The sequence below is a fragment of the Microcaecilia unicolor genome, chromosome 1 (genome assembly GCF_901765095.1).
Source record: "Microcaecilia unicolor chromosome 1, aMicUni1.1, whole genome shotgun sequence".
In the NCBI taxonomy this organism is placed as follows: Eukaryota; Metazoa; Chordata; class Amphibia; order Gymnophiona; family Siphonopidae; genus Microcaecilia; species Microcaecilia unicolor.
Window position 1 is genome coordinate 230,315,734 of NC_044031.1, and position 18,780 is coordinate 230,334,513.

Here is an 18,780-nt window from a genome sequence, read left to right on the forward strand (position 1 = left end):
GGGAAAGAGGCACTCACTTTTACTTTTATTTCCTAATCTTGCTGACCTTGTTCAAATAGAGTTCTCAGCCACAATCAGTAACAGGTACACCAGTTCAACCTGTCCTCAACATTTACAGGCATGCCCATGCCCATAAACAATCCTATTGGGGTGTACCTGTGGTTGGGTCTGTGTGGGCCATGGCCCTACCTACCACTTTGAATTCACGTCTGGTCATTGAGAGAACTCCTACTATCCACCCATGTTAAATGTTTACCTCTGGCACCATTAAAAAAAAAAAAAAAAAAAAGTAATCCTGGTTACATCCCTGCATTACAGTGTTGATCTGGCATTCAATTTTTATAACGGTAGGGAGCAGGAATTATGTTTTGTTGATTTTTTTCGGGCTTCTTTCACACACAAAGGTTTGGGGGAGATATTAGGCCCGATATTCAGACCGCTGGAGGCAGCCGGCATAAGTGGCATGATTGGTACTGTCCCAGATATTCAGTGCCGGGCCATTTCAGGTGACTGGCATTGAATATCCAGGGGTTTTTTTTTTTTTTTTCTGCTAGCTCAAACTTAACTTAAACAGCACTGAATATCGGCCGGATTGTATTTTTTAAAAGAAATAGGATAGCCAGGAAGGGCTGTATATTTGCAGCAGAGAATAAATGACCAGGGTGTAAAGAACTGCCATAATTTTATGCTATTTATGGAACTGATAAGTCTGAGACTCCATTTTTTACCGAGTAATTCATCATTTTTAATTGGATAGGATGCTACTGGAATTAATAGGTCTGAAACTACATTTCTCACTCACCCCAATCCTCCAATTCTTCCCTCTCTAGTCAGTCCCTTTTCCCTCCATTTGTTGTACACTGCTGTGCTATACTGTGGCATTAAAAGCAATATATCAAATACCTATAAAATATGCACATAAATGATTAGAATACTATGCTTGTGTGTGCATATACATGTGTATATGCCAATATTCCACTTTAAATGCAAATCTTACATAGTGTGTACTTTGCAAGTGGGTATACACAAAGGTAGTGTCTGGATGGAGTGTATGCGGGGTAAGTAGTTATGCATGTATCACTGGAACTTAGGCTCTACACCTGGCGTTAGTACTTGTGCTTAAATTATAGGCAGGTAATTTTGCTATTACGCTAGTATTCTACAAAGAAAAATGGGTTCCTAAATTCTTTTTTGCCTAACTACTATGTTACTGGGATGTAATGATGATAATGTAAGAGATTTGTCTGTCCATGTGATGATTGCTGTTGAGATGCTGTGGTGATAACATTATGAGTTATCTGTCTGTGCGATAGTTGCTCTATATTATTAAAATGTATGATTTATAACAAACACTGATGGAATAACAACTGCATAGAATTGTGGGTAGAGTGGTATAATAAATGATTTTAAATAAATAAATATAAAAATACTACATTTGAAATCTAAGCATTTATCTCTCATTAGTTTCTGAACTCTACGATTAGCAAACTACTATGACACATAGGAGCTCATTTTCGAAACAGAAAAATGTTCAAAAAGCGACACTTGGCAGCATTTGACCATTTTATTTTCCATAATGTCCAAACTGCAATTTTCAAAACATATTTTAAATTCTTTCTGTGCAGTTCATCTGCAGTGTCCCCAAATCACAAGGGGGCATGTCAGGGGTAGGATAAGGGTGCTCCCAAAACTTGGACATTTTTCTGTCATAATGGAACAATTTAGATGCTTTGATTTAGACCTGTTTTTAATCACGGACTAAATCGAGAAAAGGTGTCCTAAAAGACCAGATGACCACTAGAAGGATTAAGGTTTGATCCCAGCCCATATCTCACTCTAACTGTTACACTTTTGGTGGGAAGTGTAAGCCCTCCAAAACCCACTGTACCCACATATAGGTGACACCTGCATCCATAAGGGCTACTGTAGTGATGTACAGTTGAGAACAGTAGGTTTTTGGTGGATTTGGCGGGCTCACCATACAATATAAGGAGGTAACAGTGAGATGTGTACCTGGGACCTTTTATGTGTGGTCTACTGCAGTGTCCTCTAGGTTGGCCCAATGTTCTGCTGGGATGTCTGTGTGGCCAGTTTACTAAGAATGCTGGCTTCTCCTACATCCCAATGACTTGATTTTATGCATTTATCAATTAAACTTTTTTTTCCCAAAAATGGTCCAAAAAGATAGATGCACTGAGCACAACGTCTAGCAAATGGCCATTTTCAAAACAAAATGTAAGACGTTTTTCTGTTTTGAAAATGGCCATGTTCATTAAGATTTTTGGACGTTTTCCATAAAACGTACAAACTCGGATTTAGACGTCATATCAAAAATGTCCCTCAATCCTTTATGCCACTTTAATAATAAACTTAAATTGCACCTTTTTGATTGAACCATATTCAAGGTACATTACATAAAAACAATATTAAAAATAATCAGCAATTAATGTACAACACACCTATTACATACATCTACAAAATAAAACCACATATGTAAAAGAATAAAATAGGATACAAATTAAATAAAATCCAAAACAAAAACAGCTTTCCTCATCTACTGTACATTCCTCTATGTGAGCTCCAACCCACAAATAACCATGTCATTACAGGTTATGTTCATATTCAGCAGATATTAATTTCTTTTAAATCCAATATGGGTATTTAGATGTAGATATTGCCTGTTTGGAAGTCATACCCATATATACAAGTGGGTATCTGCTCTCATGATAGCACAGATGGTATTTCAGAGTTCAGTTGTATTTTGTTTTCACTTGGAATTTCTTGGCTTTCTGAAAAGGTTTTTCTAAACTATTACAATAGTGCCAAATAGTAATTACTTTGAGTAACCTTACATTGAGTAAGATTTTACAGTGTGAATCCTTTCATTTTAATGATATGCATCAACTACAAGGTAGATGAAAGCAGATTCTGCAAAAGAATAGTATAATTGTTTCGGGGGGGGGGGGGGGGGGGGTGTCAATATTCTAAAACCCTGAATCCAAACCACACCAAGCACACAATCTTCATCAAGTCCTACAGTCAACAGCAACACTCTAGGAAATAAAAAAATGATACCAGAGTCTCAATACAAAGAAGAGTACAAGGTCTGATTCATTCTATATGGTTTGTCCACAGCCATTTATAGTATAAATCACACTATTCAGGGTAACTTATAAAATTTTTATTTTTAAGTAGCCAGCAACAGCTACTAGTCACCATCAAGCAACATCTATTATGTCAACTAATCATTTAAGTCATACTTTAATGAGTATGCATTACACAATTTAATTCACACATTGTTAATACCCTATTTGGATTTCAGTAATGTAATATATGTTGGTAACTCAGCTTGCAACTTAAAATGCTTACACATATTGCAGAATGCTGCTATTTGGCAATTGGATAGTGCATGAAAGTATAATTGTGTAATTCCTCTATTCATTCATCAGGTTGCCGATGAAATTTAGATTGCAATTTAAACTAATGGTACTAGCCCTTGAACTTTACACAAAAGGTGCCATCCTATCTTGCATCTATGGTGTTACTGTATAGACCTGGCAGGATGCTGAGGTCAGCTTTAGATAAATTGGTGGTCTCTTGCTCTCAAAAGCTCAATGGGCATCTACTCATGAGAGAGTGTTCTTCTGGGTAGTGCCTGTTTTATGGAATAGACTCCCAAGTGTAATTAGGAGCAAGGGCTCCTTTAAAAAATTTAGGGGGCCTTTTACTAAAGATTAGCTCGAGTTATCTGCAGCAGGGTCCATCTTTTTCCTATGGGTCCTGCTGTAGATTACTCAAGCTAATCTTTAATAAAAGACCTCAAAGCCTTATTAAAAGATCGTTATTTTACTATGGCTTTTGGCTCCTGCTACTCAACGGAGTTGGCAGCGACTATTATGGAGTATCTACATAAGATTTTCTAAGTATATACTGACTATTTGGTATAATTGCTACTGGATTGTATGTATTAGGTTCCATCCTGTCTAAATTGTTAATGGCAATTAATTGTTGTTTTTAAATTGTAAACTGCTGTGATCTGTTGAAGCCTTGCGGTATAAGAATTTTTAATAAATCATAAACTATATATTATAACATCCCAACAAACAGGAAATGTCTAAATTGGTGATCACATACTATGGATCTATGCACCAACCAATTTTCTATTATATTTTGCATATCTGTTCATATTGAAAGTTTTAGAGTTATTTTGAAATCATTTTATTTCTTATAACGATTACTACCTTTACCTTCCATTATATATCTGATTTGAATTATAAGCAGTAATCATATGGCCTAACAATCTAAACATGTCCCATGTTACTGTCCGCAGGGGTCAGTTACTACAACCTGGAGTTCTTTCACTTTGCCCGCTGAAGTCACAATCACCAAAACTAAGACTTTCCAGATCAGGTATTTTAGTTCATAGGTATTCAACTGCTTAAAAGGAGTTTTCATCAGTTGGATTAATACCCCACTGAGGTTCCATGACATTGTTCAAGGATTGATAGGAGGCTTCAATAGAAGCAAGTCTCATATAAATTGAACAAATAAGTGTTGTACAGAGATGCATTTCCCTTCTACAATACATGCTGGTGATAAACACCAACTGCAAAATGGTGTACAATAACAGAGCTCATTTTCAAACCTGACTCAAACAAGTGTAGAAGGTATTCAAGCAATGTTGGTGAGGGACAGGAAAAGGGCTCCGGGTCTTTTCCATCACACCAGACAGCAACCTCCTCCACTTAAATCTGTAAGACCTACAAATGGAATCTCCTGGAATCTAGCAAGACCTACAACACAATATTAGCAAGTTCAAGGAATCTACTGTCACCCTTTCTACATCCAAGCTGTGAGAGAGGGACTAGATATTGGGGTACAACATTGTGCCTTGAGCCTGACTTTAGCTCTTCCTTTTTTTCCCAACTGAAAAGGAATGGTCACCATCACTTCCTTCACAAAATCAATGAAGAACAGGTGTTCTGTAGGAGACCTTTCCCTTTCCTAATCAAGAAAGGGATCCACGGGGAGACTATAGATTCTTTGTGACCACAGTAGTCTTCTGACCTGTACTTATAACTCCAGAACTTTTCAGACTGAATCAGAACAATATTGAACCAATATTGCACCTAGCAAGCAGACAAGGCCTCTGTGAGGACTTCCTTGGCTGTTGGAATCTAGACCTTGAAGCTAACTGGTAACTCTGGAGCTTCTGCATCCGATGCACTAGAGACCAGAATCAGTACAACTTGCATAAAATATGAGGTCTTTAACCTTTGGTGTCCAATGTTCCCGAAATAAGCCATATGGGAACAGATTGATGGGAACATTGGACACAAAAGGGTTAATGTCTTGCCACTAGTACTTTCAATCCAGGAACCACCACAGTTTCCCAGATAGGCTTTATCTCCTGAATTAGTTTTGATACAGTTGATACTGATTAAAGGTAACAAGGCAGCAGGCAAACATCTCCAAGAATCTAAGTACAGCTCCTCAGATAAGCTTGCGAAAGCCAAGAGTGACTGAGCTGTAGAAGGGCAGGTGGTGTTTTCCTGAATCACTTGAAGTTGATGAACAGATGAACTCCTGCACTTCAGGGACTGTTGCACACCTTCCAGATGATACTGAGGATGAGTTGTCCTCTTTACAAGGATGCTTGAAAGGAAAGGAAGCTGCCTGTTTCTTCCTGCTCCTCGCATCATGTGGTAACAAGGACCAATGATTATGACACTTCTTCAAATAAGATTTCATATCAGTATCATTTGATGCTGAGAAACTGTAATCTCTCAATGCATGCCAGCAGAACTTCAATGACTGTCCATCCAAATGACCTCTACTGATGCTCAATTTCACAAGATATCAGTTCTCTTTCAATACCAATGCATCGCCAGCATCCAGTCCAGTGTCAATCCCTCCAAAGTTGATTCACATAGGCCAAGTTCTAAAGAGCTTTTCCCTATAATGCTAATGTCCACAGAGACTTTTAAGCATCATCTTTTGGCAAGTGGAATATGTCAAGGTATTGTGGGTGAGCCCAAAATAGGACAGAGAAAAATCATGGTGTCTGCATCTTTCATTATCTATTTTCAGAGAGCAAATGTTTCTTCACCCAACGCATAATTAAACTCTGGAATTCGTTGTCGGAGAACGTGGTGAAGGCGGTTAGCTTGGCAGAGTTTAAAAAGGGGTTAGACGGTTTCCTAAAGGACAAGTCCATAAACCGCTACTAAATGGACTTGAGAAAAATCCACAATTCCAGGAATAACATGTATAGAATGTTTGTACGTTTGGGAAGCTTGCCAGGTGCCCTTGGCCTGGATTGGCCGCTGTCGTGGACAGGATGCTGGGCTCGATGGACCCTTGGTCTTTTCCCAGTGTGGCATTACTTATGTACTTATATAACTTTTTTCTGGGATAGTGGCCAAAAAGATAGTCACTGTGAAATCAAACAACTTGAATGGGAAAAGTTTTGTCTGATACTGTTCAATGCACTGATGCCGGTGTAAACTGTGATGCAGCAAAATAAATATAAAACTTAACTTCAACAACAAAGATATTCAAAATTTTCTTCACAGTGAGAGAGGCAGAAACACATCCTTTGCACCTGTGGATAAAGTGAAACTGAGGTGGCCCTGTACAAAGGTGTCAATGCAGGAACTCATATACATGCACAGTACACCATTCTAAATGCTTTCAAAATATTGAGCTTTAGAGTACCTCTCACTGTCTCAGGTTTCATCAAAAGATATCATCCATATGTATGGGCTTACTCTCCCTTCTTGTCCTCCGAGAGTTATATAAACCATTGTGATGATTATGAATGAATACAGAACATATCCTACTATAATTATACTGGGAATAATTTTCAAACTGCTTCCATTAATGCAAAGGCCAGGGGTTCTTTCCATGCATGGACTTCGCTGCTATTGTCAAAAAGATAGTGCATGCATACTTTCACCTTAGACAAGATCTCAGGAAAACTACTCACATTTGTATCTGCAATTTGAGCACTTGAACAGACAGAAAGACAAAAGCACAAAATGATCACAACCATGTGTTTGTCCATCTGGCTGACCAAAGTGGGACTGAAAGAACTCATGAGTTTAACCTTGATCTTTCATCTGTACATAATCAACAAAAAAAAAAGGACTCGCTAGGTCTATCTTCTATTTGTACTGCTCCATGGTACTCCAAGGGGCAGGGCTTGACATCTTGGCCATGATCCTGTGGCCACGTCACTGCATGCTGGCTTTGTACAAGATCTGGGCGCACTTCTGAAGACATCAGGCACCTTCCCAGTGCCGTCACCCTCTCATTAGCACTCAGGTAAGCAAAGAACAATGTCCCTTTCCCGGCTTGGCTCAAACCGCTGCACAGCTTGAGCCCACACAATTACTATTCCCAGCAGGATTCCACTGTACTTTGGCTTTATAGATGATTTTGGGGCTCAATTCTGATTTCAGATGCTGCCCCAGTACCAGAGCCCTCCCGCTAGCAGTTGGGTAAGCACAGCCCTTTCCCAGCTTGGCTCAAACCACTATACAGCTCAGTACCACACAACTGTTGTTCCCTGGGATCAGTCTTTTCAACAAAGTTTGGAGTCTCTAGATATAGGCCATCCCCATTTAATCCAAATATACAACATTTTCAAATTCCAATTAAGGAGCCAATCCTTTTCCTAATAGTCTTATTCGAGTCTAAACATTTTCCATTCATATATTTCTTTAATAATTAGGAAATTATTTGCTGTCCTTAGAAGGGTTAACAATGCTTAAATAATATCTTGAACTTAGGCGCTTAAAACATTATTGCCTGCTTTTCCTATTAACTGGTTGGACTATTGTAATGGTCTCGTGTTTAGGGATTCTTCTTTATCAATTAAAACTTATTCAAAATATGCAATTCAAGCTTCTCTGATGCCACAAGGTCAGATGGCGTGACATCGCTATTGATAGTTCAAAATTGGCTTCCAATCTGCTACTGAATCAGATTTCAGATCTTGACGGCTGTGCACCATATTTTTTACTCAGGGATTCCAGTTTATTTGTCTTCCATTCTTATTCCTCACTGTCCAGCTCAAACTCTACAGACATCAAAGGCTATTTAATTATTCCTTCCAGTCACCAAATTAAGACTGGATTCCTCATGAGCACTGCTCTTAGTATCCCTCTCTTTGGAATCCACTTCCTGTAGACTTTTGTTTAAAGAGTTCTTATAAGAAATTCATAGCTGGAGAGAAAACGTTGCTTCTAAGTCAAGCCTTATCACAAGCAGAATAGCCTTTTTACTATTCCAGCTGCAACTTGGTCCTTTGGTTTTACTTTTATACTTCCCCAGCTATTAGGCACATTTTTGAAAGAGATGGATGTCCATTTTCAACATAAATCGGTACTTGGACGTCCATCTCTCAGAGACGTCCAAGTCGTATAATCAAAACCCGATTTTGGACGTCTCTAGCGAAAGTCCGTCGCAAGGACGTCCAAATCTCAAGGGAGCGTATCGGAGGTGTGGTGAAGGTGGGACTTGGGCATGCCTAAGACTTGGACGTCTTTGAGCCATAATGGAAAAAGGCAGAGACGTCTTAAACTAAAACTTGGACGCTTTCACCCGGATGTGTTTTTATTACGAATTAGGCACAAAAAGGTACCCGAAATGACCAGATGACCACTGGAGGGAATCGGGGATGACTTCCCGTTACTCCCCCAGTGTTCACTAACCCCCTCCAACCCTCAAAAAACCATTAAAAATATTACATGCCAGCCTCTATGCCAGCCTCAGATGTCATACTCAGGTCCATGTCAGCGCATGCAGGTCCCTGGAGCAGTTTTAGTGGGTGCAGTGTACTGCAGATTGGCGGACCCAGGCCCATACCCCCTCTAGCCCGTTACATTTGTGGAGGAAACAGCGAGCCCTCCAAAACCCATCACAAACCCTCTGTATCCATATATAGGTGCCCCCCTTTCACCCGTAAGGGCTATGATAGTGGTGTACAGTTGGGGGCAGTGGGTTTTGGAGGGCTCAGCACACAAGGTAAGGGAGCTATGTACCTTGAAGGATTTTATGACGTCCACTGCAGTGCCCGATTGCTGTCCTGGCATGTCAGGGGGACCAGTGCACTACAAATGCTGGCTCCTCCCACATTTGGACGTTTTAGACATGGACGTCTTTGGTTTCAAAAATCGCCGAAAGTCAGAGACATCCAAATCTAGGGACGTCCTTGGTATTTTCGAAATGAAAGATGGATGTCCATCTTTTTTTGAAAATGAGCTTTTCTGCGCCTCTGGATTTGGATGTTTTACAAAGACGTCCAAATCCAAACTTAGACGTTTTTTTCAAAAATGCCCCTCTATGTGTTATATATCGCAACGTAATAAATCCAATAAGACAACATCTTTCTCCATCCCTTTGGTTAGTTTGATGTTTTTGTATTTTTTATGTACAAAATTACTGATCCTGTACACTGCTGTGATGATTAATCAAATAGAAGGGAAGGGGGGGGGGGAGGGGAAAGGGAAGTCTATTAAATCCAGAGAAATAGATACACGAGTCCAATACATTTTGATATGTAGGTTACTTAGGTAGTTTATTTTTGTGAATTGTATTCTATGGCTATTGTTAATTTTTGTTTCTTTTTTTTTTTTTTTTGGATGGTTAACTATCACCTGAATAAGTGGATTTTGCATGGTTGATGTGACTCCAGTTCTGTGAAATTGACATCTCCCTCTCTCCGATGACTTATATTGGTTCCACATAATTAAATTATTTAAGCATTTGGTATTTGGAAGTTCCCTGAAGAATTCACTTTGTGGTAAAATATGCACCATATTGGTATTTTGATATAAGGAGTTTTTATGTGGGACCTTGATGGATGATATCTATAGTTCCACTTCGATTTGTTTGAGGTGGGGTGTGTGCATGTGTTTTTAGAGTTTTAATACGGGTGACAAATTATGTCTGATATGACTGTTTGAGGTTTGGGTAGTAGTGTGATGTATTTTGCAGCTTTATGGGAGTGTGATAATTTGAATCCTTTTGGAACAGGATATTTTAATATGAATGTTTTATGGGAAGTTTAAAATTTGTATGAGTATGTGGAGGAAACTGTCCAGCTCTTATTTGGGAAAACTGTGCATCCACCATGGGAGCAACTCGAGTATTGGAGAGATGATTGGGTACTGTTCTATGTGAAGTCTAGTGATGAACTAATTAAATCTTTTTCCTATTGCTTTTATAATGAATATTTTTTTTAATATTTTCCCCAAGCAGTAGATAACTATTTGTTTTATCCAAGTTAAAATTTAAAATTCCAGAGCTTTTTGAACATACACCACATGGAAGTCATTTAATTTTTTTGGGATGGCAGTGGTAGATGGCTTTCACGTGAGAGCCTGAGAGCTCGATTTTTGTCTCAACCAGCTATGCCGGACCTTGCAAGGAATACTGTGTCACAATGTTTGCAGCATTACCTTCATCAAAAGGAAATGAATTCTTCAGTATTTGACTTATTCAATTTGGTCTCAATTTTGATGCCCAATTTCTAATACTGGGAATTTAACATTATTAAATTCTGTGTTCTCAATTACTATTCTACATATAGCACAGTAAATATTCAATGTACTAATTTAAATTATTACAATCATGTCATATAATATTATAAATAATTTATAAACCATCAGTGTTTTGTCTCCAGTCAATATCAGGAGTGCTTTACACAAAATATTTTATTTTATTAATCAAATACAATAAAAATTGCATCCAATCATACTTATCCATAAACCATCTGTTTCCACCATCCAGACAATGCTTGCTTGCATAAGCATTACTATATTTAATGAAAGGAGGGATTCCAACAACTCAGCTGAAAATTCCTATTATTCCAAGATCCAGTAATAATAGTTCCATGTGTCCACTCCTTAAATTGAATGCAGCTGGCACCCAACTCTCTTAACAACTCACAGTAGCTTGTTGAAATCGAAGTTTTTCATAAAAAGCCAGTTACTGTGAACGCAATAACACCCGATGGTGAAGGATGGATTAAAATTCTTCCAAGATGTGCATTTATCACTGCAGTGTGCTAATTTCTTATCCACTTAGCTGAACGCCAAGATAAAGATCAAAGTGGTGTTGTTCCTCAACTCCTTCAGAGTTTCGCAAATAGTTTCATCAGAAGGACACGCTACAACAACAAAATCACATTAAAAGCACTCTGATATACTCAATTTTGATGTGCCATATCTGTAAGGAAGGTCTCCTGTGGCAGCATGATCTGTATCTTGGCTCCCTCCAGATTTCTCTTCCTTTACTTCAAGAGTTTGGGGGTGTGCACTCTGATTTATAAGACACTGCTACTTTGGGGCAAGTGAACATTTAAGGATCCTGAGGAGCACTGGCTTATATTGATATGTGAATTATATTTTGCAAAATTCAGGTTGGTAAATGTTTATGGTCCCAATGTATGGTATGCTGCATTTATTACTTGGATCCCAGCTAGAAGCACTCCTTAAAATCTCCTTGGTGGTAGGAGGCGGAAAATACATGGCTTGAACCTTCAAAAGACAGATCAGGGGAACAACCGGTAATGCTATGATCAAAACAGAGCTGCACACATTAATATTCACACTACATCTGCAGTATGTTTCAAGGGTGCTTAAACTGCTTGGTAGGGATTTTATCTTCTCTTCTTTCCAAGGTACAAACAAGCAAGCTACTTCTGTTCTACTGCTTGAGTCTCCTAAGTGGCAAATGTGGATATACATGCCAGTATGATACCGGTTTGGTTCATCAACTTTTTCCAGGATGTTCCTGGAAGTTGACACTTTCACTGCTGGAGAATGCTGGGTATCAGCAGTTTATTGCTGCATCTCTAGCTGGTTTCTAGTCTCAGCCTATGTATTTCCCTTATGTTGTGATATGAGATACCTCAAGAACTCTGGCGATAAAAATACTAGAACTAGAATGGAAACATAATTTATTTACTTTATTTATTTATTGGAATTTATCAACCGCCTTTATGAAGAGAGATTCACCCAAGGCAGTGTACAGCAAGTACAGTTTAACATAAAACTTACAATTTTGTTAACAGCATAACAATAGTAAAATAACCAAGAATAAACAATAATACAATAAAAGAGATAAAAACAGTAAATTGAAACCTAATAATAGAACTATCGTGAAACAGTATCAAAATATACACATTTAACAGCACAGGAATTCAAATATAATACAGTGTTAGCATACTACTACTAATCATTTCTATAGCGCTGCTAATACACCTAATAAGCATGCATTAGAACATTCAACTAACGTAGATATGATACCCTCCATGCTCTTCCCAACTTCTCCTTTATCGCTCCACCTTCTTACCTATCCATATCCTTTCTTTCATACCTCTTTTATCCCATTTACTCCTTGCTCATTTGTCCTATCACATACCTCCTTTGTTGATTATGATACTACAGATTGTATTCTCTTGTTACTATGTAAGCCGCATTGAGCCTGCGATGAGCGGGAAAGCGCGGGGTACAAATGTAATAAATAAATAAATGCTAAAGACTTTCTACAATACGGCTTACCATATAGCTGAGGGGCCAAGATGTGTTGTACAGAGTCAGTTGGGATAACTTGATGGTTAGCTAAACTCAAGGCAAGTTCACTGGATAGTTAAGCAAGAGATAAGGAAAGCTAGTCCAGGTGCAGAATGAGTGTACAGTCACCCTCCCTATGTATTAAAGGCTTGGGAGAAGACCCAAGCTTTCACCTGCTTAGTAGAGGTAGTCTTCAGTTATACATTGCCCCTCTTGGAGTAAATTCCAGAACATGGGGGCTACTCCTGAGAAGGCTCACTGGCAGTTATCAAATCGTACAATTTTTTTTGATGAAGGTACAGATAGTGTTGATCCTTGAGAGGACCTTAGAGGTCTTAAAGGTGTGTAAAGGACTAACTTATTCTTTAAATACTTTGGCCCATTTTGCCTGAGGACCTTGAAAATCAAACACAGAGTTTTAAATTTAGCCTGTAAGGTACTGGTAGCCAGTGTAGCTTTTGCAGGAACGGTGTGATGTGGTTATGTTGCAGCATTCTGAATTAGTTGCAGCTGATACAAACTTTTTTTTGGTTTGGCCAGTGTATAGGGCATTACAGTAGTCCAGTCATGATGTTATCATGGAATGGACCACTGTGGCCAGACTCATCTTTTCAATATACAGAGAGAGATTTCGTAGTTGTCATAGGTGATAGGTGCTGTTGCTGAACAGAACTGATTGTTGTCTATCTGACAGATAGGATTTCTATGTGACAGATAGGATTTCAACCAAGTAAATACTGTGCCACTGATACCTGTTTCTGCCAGTCTTGTAAGCATGATATTATGATCCACGGTGTCAAAGGCTGCAGAGAAATCGAGCAACACTAGTATCGAGGCAGATCCCCCGTCACAGTTCTTGTGCAGATAATCAAGAAGGGACACAAAACTGCAAAAGTGCAGAGGAGATTGTTGGGCGGTAGAGAAGAGCACAATAATGTCTAGTTAACTGACAGCACAACTTTTTAGATTTTGTAGAATATCCCCCCCTCAGCTGTCTCTTCTCCAAGTTCTAACCTCTGCCGACATTCTTTGTATCTTTTCTAATTCCATTACATCTTTTTTGAGATGTAGCAACCAGAATTGCAAATACTACTCAAGATGAAGTCATACCATGGATCAATACAGAGGCATTATAATATTCTTTGTCTTATTTTCTATTCCTTTCCTAATAATTCACAACGTTGTTTGCTTTTTTGGTCATGGCTGCACACCGAGCAAAAGATTTCAATGTATTGACCATGGTCACACCTAAATATTTTTCTTGGGTAGCAACTCCTAATGTAGAACTTAGCATCAGCAATTTCTCAACGTCTGTATACAATTAAACCACTTTGAGTAGTTGTGTCATCTGCAAATTTAATCGTCTCACTTGTGGTTCACATTTAAAGATAATTTACAAATACGTTAAGATACCTGATATGATAAAATACCTGACTCTTCTTTCCCCTTCCCCTCCCTAAGTTCCCCCCCAATTGTACCTACCATACATGTACCTCATTCTACCACAATATCACTTTGTATTCATTCATACCATGTATTTGTTCATACCGGAATCGGCTAATGCCGTTAACGGTTATATGTAAGCCACACTAAGCCTGCAAAAAGGTGGGAAAATGTGGGATACAAATGTAAGAAATAATAATAATAAAAGAAGCACCAGTCCAAGAACAGATCCCTGGGGAACGCCATTATTCACTGTCCTCCGCAGAGAGAGCTGCCATTTAACCCCATTTTATTTTAGATCTTTTAACCAGTTCCCAATCCACAACAGACATTGCTTCTTATCCCACTGCTTTTTAATTATCTCAAGACTCTCTCATGAGAGACTTCGGCAAAAGCTTTCGGAAAATCTAAATACATCAACCAGATCACCTTTTTCCATGTTTATTCACTTCTTAAAATAAATGAAGCAAATCGGTGAAGGAAGATTTCCTTTGGCTGAATGCATGTTGACTCTGTCCCATTAAATCATGTTTGTCTATGTGTTCAGTAATTTTATTCTTTATAATAGTTTCACTTTGCCCAGTACTGGCATCAGGTTTACCAGTTTGTAATTTTCTAGATCACCCAGGAGCCCTTTAAAAAGCTAGGGTTACACTGGTCACCTTCCAATCTTCAGGTACCACAGATGATTTTAATGACAGGTTAAAAATCACTAATAGTAGACCATCAATTTTATTTTTGTGTTCATTACAATGGGGTATTTATTTATTACATTTGTATCCCACATTTTCCCACCTTTTTGCAGGCTCAATGTGGCTTACATATAACCGTTAACGGTGTTAGCCGATTACGGTTTGAACAAATACATAGTATGAATGAATATAAAGTGGAGGAGTGGCCTAGTGGTTAGGGTGGTGGACTTTGGTCCTAGGAAACTGAGGAACTGAGTTTGATTCCCACTTCAGGCACAGGCAGCTCCTTGTGACTCTGGGCAAGTCACTTAACCCTCCATTGCCCCATGTAAGCCGCATTGAGCCTGCCATGAGTGGGAAAGCGCAGGGTACAAATGTAAAGTGATATTGTGATATAATGAGATATAAGTATGGCAGGGAACAGTTGGGTTAACTTAGAGAGGGAAAAGTGGGAAGAAGAGTCAGGTAGTGTTCGTTGCAGTCTTTCGTTATGCTGTGTCGCAAGTGACCGGTATTTTTATGTCAGGTCGTTGGGGTATACTCTTTTGAACAGGTCTGTCTTTAGTGCTTTTTGAAAATTTAGGTGGTTGAGAGTAGTTTTTATTGCTTTTGGTAATGCGTTCCATAGTTTTGCGCTTAGGTAGGAAAAGCTGGTTGCATAGGTGGATTTGTATTTGAGTCCTTTGCTGCTTGGGTAGTGGAGGTTTAGATATGATTGTGCAGATTTTGCGGAGTTCCTGGTTGGCAGGTCGATAAGGTCTGTCACGTAGCCCGGTGCTTCGCCATAAATAATTTTGTGAACAGTCGTGCAGATTTTGAAAGTGATGCATTCCTTGATTGGTAGCCAGTGCAGTTTTTCTCTGAGTGGTTTGGCACTGTCGAAACGTGTTTTTCCATATATAAGCCTGTCTGCTGTATTTTGGGCGGTCTGAAGTTTCTTTATGATTTGATCCTTGCATCCCGCATAGATTCCATTACAGTAATCTGCATGGCTTAATACCATGGACTGTACCAAGTTACGAAATATTTCCCTCGGGAAGAATGGTTTTACCCGTTTGAGTTTCCACATTGAGAGAAACATTTTCTTTATGGTGGACTTCGCTTGGGTCTCTAGTGATAGGTTACGGTCGATTGTATATACCATCTGGTGCTTAAACTTGTCAATTTTGCTCATAATATCGTCCAGGTTTACTGAGATTTGTTAAGATTCTCCTTATCATCACAACTGAATACTATTTCTGGCAAAGGTAGATATCTTACATCCTCAACAACAAAGACAAAAAAAAAAAAAAAAAAAAGAATTAATTCAGTTTCTCTGCTATGGCCTTGTCCTCCTAGAGCTCCCCTTTTACTGGCCCAACTGACTGCCTCATAGACTTTCTGCTTCTAATATACCTGAAAGTTATGGCTGAGTTTTTGCCTCTATCACAAGTTTCTTTTCAATTTCTCTTTTAGCCTTCCTTACCAATGCCTTGCATCTAATTTGCCAATGCTTATGCTGCTTCCTGTTTTCTTCAATTGGATACTTTTTTTTCCATTTTATGAAAGATGTTGTTTGGCTCTAATAGCATCCTCCACCTCATCTTTTAACCATGCCGACTGCCATTTGCTGTTCATATAATACACCTAAGTATGGGTTTCCAAGACGGTATTTTCAAAAAATGTCCATGCCTGATTTAAAGTCCTAACTTTTGTGACTGTTCATTTTAACTTTTTTTTTAATCCATTTTCCTCATTTTATTGTAGGGCAGAAAGAGGGAGAGCCACTGGGCAATGCAGCTGGGCTTGGAATTGGATGATGGGAGAAGAGCGAAGAAGTCAGACCTGGTTAGGAAGATGCAGTAGAAGAAAAGCCTTATAAATAACCTTACTATACTCAAAGTAATTCTGAGCAATAAAAATGAATTCTGCACCTTTGAGTAAAGCAAAGTTCTCTGAGGACAGCAGGATACGTATTGTCACATGTAGGTGACATTACCCAATGGAGCCCTTGTACAGGAACTGATCTCTAGTTTCTATCCAAAGATTTTGAAAGTGTTGCAATGCTCATGCATGCACGCCTTCCCACTTGCCAGTGTCATGTGGAACCTAATCAGTCAAGTCTCTAGCTTATAAAATGAATCCCCCCCCCCCCAAAAAAAAAAATGAGGTAGAAGGGTGTATGACAAGATGTATCCTGGTGTTGTCGGAGAATATCTGCTACATGTAAGAAACTGTTTTCTCTGAGGGCAAGCAGGACTCTATATTCTCAGTGTAGGACTCCCTAGCTGCAGGCTACCTACAAAAAAAAAAAAAAGTAATAGCGCTCCCCTTTTGTAGGCCATCCTAAACAGACGTGAACAACTTTTCATTAATTAAATACATATTTTTATTCTTTTTTTTGTTTGGGGGGGGGGGGGGGTGGAAGGCAGCCTGGAACACAAAAAAAACTGTGCTGGGGGTGGGGGGGGGGGTGGACTTGGTTTCTAAACACCAAATAGATTCTGAAGGACTGGCTGATGAAATCAACTACTGCATCGGGAATTCTGTTCCAAGCAATAGCGCGATATGAATGTGGACTGAAGTCCACGCTGCAGCTCTGCAATCTCTTCTATGGGAGCTGACCTCAAGTGGGCTACCGACACAGCCATAGAGCTGATGTTATGAGCTGTGACATGACCCTCTAGAATCAGCCCAGGCTGGACATAAATAAAGGAAATGCAGTCTGCTAACTAATTTGAAAAGATGTTTGCCAATGGCAGCCTCCATCCTTTTTGGATCGAAAGGAACCAAAAGTCAGGTGGACTTCCTATAGACTTTAGTTCACTCCAGATAGAAGGCCAAGTCTCTTTTGCAGTACAAAGTGTGCAGTGCACTTGGTTAGGAAAGAATGCTGGCAGAACAACTGACTGGTTAAATGGAACTCCAACACTATCTTGGGGGGAATTAAGGTGTGTGTACAGGACCACCCTTATTGTTGAAAAACCAAGTTGAATCTGCTCCTAGGGTCTGAAGCTCAATAACTACACCAAAAACAGGACCTTCCAGGTCATGTATTTCAGGTGGAAGGTATCTAGTGGGTTAAAACAATATTGAGGTCCACTGACACTGCAGGAGTCTTCAAGAGATGGAAGCCCCACAAAATGCAAACAACTAAAGGTTGAGCAGAGATGCGTTTACCTTTTACTTGGTAACAAGAGCCAATTGCAGGAGGGATAACCCTAATAGACTGGGTCTTAAAGACCAAAGTCTGTAATGTGTAGAGGTATTCAAGCAGTTTTTTGTGTAAGACAAGAAAAGGAGCCTAGGGCCTCACCCTAACACCAGAAGGCAAACCTCTACCATTTAAATCTATAAGCCCTTCTGGTTGCATCTCATCTGAAAGCCAAGAGAATCTGAAATACACTTTCTGGCAAGTTGAAGGAATCCAGTACTACCCTCTCAACATTCAAGTCAAAAGGGATAGGGACTGAAGATTGGTATTTATTTACTAAATTTTATAGACCGTATGATCTACAGTTCTAAGCGGTTTACGTACAAAATCATACATATATCACAATACAACCATATACATCACTCTCAAATAAAATACAATAACTCTGCAAACAATACTGTACTTCAATTTCTCAATATCATAGGCCTTTCAATTAACCTTGCTGAAACGACTGCTTTGATACAAATAAAATTTTAAAGCCTTTTTTAATTGATCTAACTTTGTAATTGACCTCAGAGGTAAAGGCAAACTGTTCCACAAACTTGGCCCAATGACAAAAAATTTAAGACTTCTATTCCTCTAAAAGGATAACCCAAAAGAGGATATATCTAATACATTCAATAAAGCTGACCTTAGAGATCTAGTTGGTATTGCAAATGAAAAGTTGATGAAATTACAGCAGGCATTAAATCCATTAAAACCTTAAAAACAATAAAATCTTATACATAATCCTAAATTCAACTAGTAGCCAGACTAATATTCCAGATATATGATCAAGCATGGACAAACCACTTGGAACCCTAGCAGTTGCATTTTGTGCCAACTGTAGTAGGGATCCCTCATCCTGAGTTATCGGTGTTCGAAAACA

The 18,780-nt window shown here is 38.9% G+C and overlaps 1 protein-coding gene across 1 annotated transcript in view; it reads right to left on the reverse strand.

Annotated features, from left to right (window-relative positions):
- Positions 1–18,780, reverse strand: part of TMEM245 (transmembrane protein 245) — a 342,105-nt gene that overhangs the window by 243,142 nt on the left and 80,183 nt on the right.